Below are 3264 nucleotides of genomic sequence, written 5' to 3' on the forward strand. Positions count from 1 at the left end.
GGAGCGGCCACTGCACTACCGTCTGGGCGACAGAGTGAGACTCCAACTCAAAAAAAAAAAGAAAGAAAACAGGGGTGACAGTCCTGGTCCTAGCTGGTAGGTCAGCAGGGTGGCCTTCAGTAAAACTAGGTCTGAAGGCCTCAGAACAATACATGAAAAAACTTCAAACAGCCAGATGTAACTGTATGCTACCCAGTGTGTAAAGAAATGAGTAAGACTTGAGGGCCTAGAGCTTTAACGAACACGCTATCACCATTTTCTTCACCATCACCCCATCGAGGAGGTGGGCAGTCGCCGTTTAGGAAGTGCAGGAGACCAGGGGCGATAAATATACTCTGTGCTCTCTTGGTTAAGGGGATTCTTCTTTATCCACGGTGGTGACCAGTGGAGGGTTTGAGAACCCAGAGGACTGTAGCAATCCAAAAGGCTGTCATGGATAGGAGAGGAAAGAGAGACGGGTGGGGAAGGGGAGCCAGTTGGGCATATTAGAGACGAGGGATGTCAAGACACACAGCAAACCCGGTCTGGCCTGAGTCTGGATGATCAGAGAGCATGTCATTGGGGGCCATGCAGAGTTTGTCCTGAAGCCCTTGCAGCCTTTGTGGTTCCTCTGACTTTCTCTTCAAGGTATAGAGGGGAGTCGACAGGGAGGAACCCCAGCCAGCCTTGATGGCACAGCTCTGGGGAGAAGGACAGGGCAGTTACTAAAAAGGCAATAGAGGCCATGGTATTTTTGAACAACCAGCCCGTCTATCATCTGCCCTGGACTGGACCCGGCTTGGAGAGTGGGCACATGCAAGGTTGCAGAGGACTCTTTCAAGAAGGACATCCAGGTCATTGCCATTTTTCCTTTCCCCTTGAGGCTTTCTGAGCAGGGTTGTGACTACAACTTGGGCAGCCACCCAAAGCTTTCATGATCCCCAGGCAAGTTCAAGTCCTCTTCAGGCCCAGAAGAGTGCTAGCTCACTCTTTCACTTTGGGCAGAGAGGCCAGCTGTCATTTCCTTGTTCACGCAGAGGATTCGGCTCTCTCAAGATGTCTGATGGCCTCGTGACAGCTTCTGGCTGTCAGAAATAATAGACCATCTGCTTGGAATGCCCTGGGCTCCTCCTTTAGGGCACAGGATGTGGCAATAATGTGTCCCGTTTGGCAGCCTGTGTGACATCTTTTCTTGTATCATATCAGGTGACTCAAATAATGATCATGCCTGTTGACACTTGGAGCTCTCAAAGGGAATTCTGAGCAGCAAAGGAAAGAAAGGTGAAACGAACTCAAGGGCACTTGGGCCAGGCGCTGCCCGTGCAGCTGGCAATGGAGCTGTTGCCGAAAATGACAATAGAACAGGTTCTGGGCAAGCAACAAACGAATAGTGGATGGGATCCAATGTGGCAAATAAGGAAATGCAAAGTAAGGAATTTTGCTTCCAGATAAATAAATTATATAATCGTGACTCACTGCTTGTGCAACGGGCAGACTCCCATATTGGTAGAATTTGTGTTCCTGAAGGAAGATTTAATATTTGGGACCACTGCTGGGATGATTTTGAATTTTGTTGGAACTGTTTCCTTTGATTGAACAATGCTTTATGAAGTGCTGGCGAAGTAGACAGCCATTGGGATGTTCTCTGGGTGGCGGATGAGTCATAACTGGATTTGGGGGACGTGGAAGAGAGGCAGGGAGCTCCTTGATGCCCAAGGTTCCTGAGACAGGGCTCAGGACCACAGGAGATGAGGGACAGAAAGGAAGTGGAGCACAGCTGCATATGGGATAGAGGCTCGGAGCAAGGGCTCAGAGCTGGTAGAATGATAGGGAGGAAGGGGATACTGTGGGGAGGAAGGAGGTTGCAGAACCAGGTTTTCTTCTTTTTTTTTTTTTTGGAGACAGGGTCTCAGTCTGTTGCCCAGGCTGGAGTGCAGTGGTGCAGTCATGGCTCCCTACAGCCTTGACCTCCTGGGCTCAGCGATCCTCTTGCCTCAACCTCGAAGCAAACTTGCATATGCCGGTCTCTTAGCATATCCCACTATGCCACCTCTCTCATTGCACATCTATTTCCTGTACTTTTCTGTCTCCCTCTAGGCCAAAATATAGGCAGAGACCCAGTCTGAGCTATTTTTGTACCCCTGAATGCCTCCCATGGTACCTGGTTGCTGGGGTGCATGGAGGGCATGGGGGCGAGCAGGTGACAGAGAAGGAGGGACCAAGAGGTTGCAGACTCCCCCACTTAGGATCCAGTGAACCAGGAGAGCTTTGAAAGAATCTGAAAATGTTTCGGTGCCCATCAAGGTGTTGTTGGTTTCCATCACAGCTGCCGCTTTCTCTATGCCTGTTGGGAATAATACCCAAAGAGGCATTGTTGGCTTCTTTCCCAGCCAGCTGGCGGGAGAGATGTTGGCAATCCTGTGTGCCAGGCTGATGAGTAGACAGTGGTGGAGAGGGAAGGAGAGAATGTCACTGCAGACCCCAGGAACCACAGGAGACAAGAGGAGGAGCTGCCTCGCCTGAAAGTTGGCCCTGGGACCAAAGCCAACAGGAAGGTCCATTTTAGCTGTCCGGTTCCTACTCCACCTGTGGCTCCTTAAGATGCTGATATGGAAGGACCAGAGCATCTTCTTCATTCTGGTTTCTGGAGGGTCTGCTATGTATAAGGGTTTTGGTAGATACTTTCCCCCTGGCTGAGATCCAAGGAGCCCACTCTCATGCTCCATCTTCATTTCTGCAGTCTCTGCAGTCCAGGGCTCTGCTCCTTCCTCTAGGGCAGGCTTCCTTCCTTCCTTCCTCCCCTTCCTTCCCCTCCCCTTCCTTCCCCTCCCCTCCCGCCTTCCTTTCCTTCTTTCTCTCTCTCTCTTTCTTTTTCAAGCTGGAGTCTCACCCTGTTGCCTTGGCTGGAGTGTGGTGGCACGCTCATGGCCACCGCAGCCTCAACCTGCTGGGCTCGGGCACTCCTTCTGCCTCAGCCTTCCAAGCAGAAGGACCACAAGTGTACCACCATGCCCGGCTAATTTTTAAAAAATTATTATTATAGAGTCAAGGTCTCAAGTTGCCCAGGCTGGTCTCGAACCCCTGGGCTCAGCAATCCTCTTGCCTCCCTCTCCCAAAGTGCTGGGATTACAGTCATGAGCTGCTGCCCCTGGCTAGGGCAGAGTTTCTTAGAATGTTCTGGGGTCAGCCGGGCTTAGTGGCTCAGCCTGTAATCCTGCGCCTTTGGGAGGCTGAGGTGAGTGGATCGCCTGAGCCCACGGGTTCGAGACCTGCCCGGGCAACTTG

This window comes from Carlito syrichta, unplaced genomic scaffold, assembly GCF_000164805.1.
Source record: "Carlito syrichta isolate Samal-C Ts95f unplaced genomic scaffold, Tarsius_syrichta-2.0.1 Scaffold303646, whole genome shotgun sequence".
In the NCBI taxonomy this organism is placed as follows: domain Eukaryota; kingdom Metazoa; phylum Chordata; class Mammalia; order Primates; family Tarsiidae; genus Carlito; species Carlito syrichta.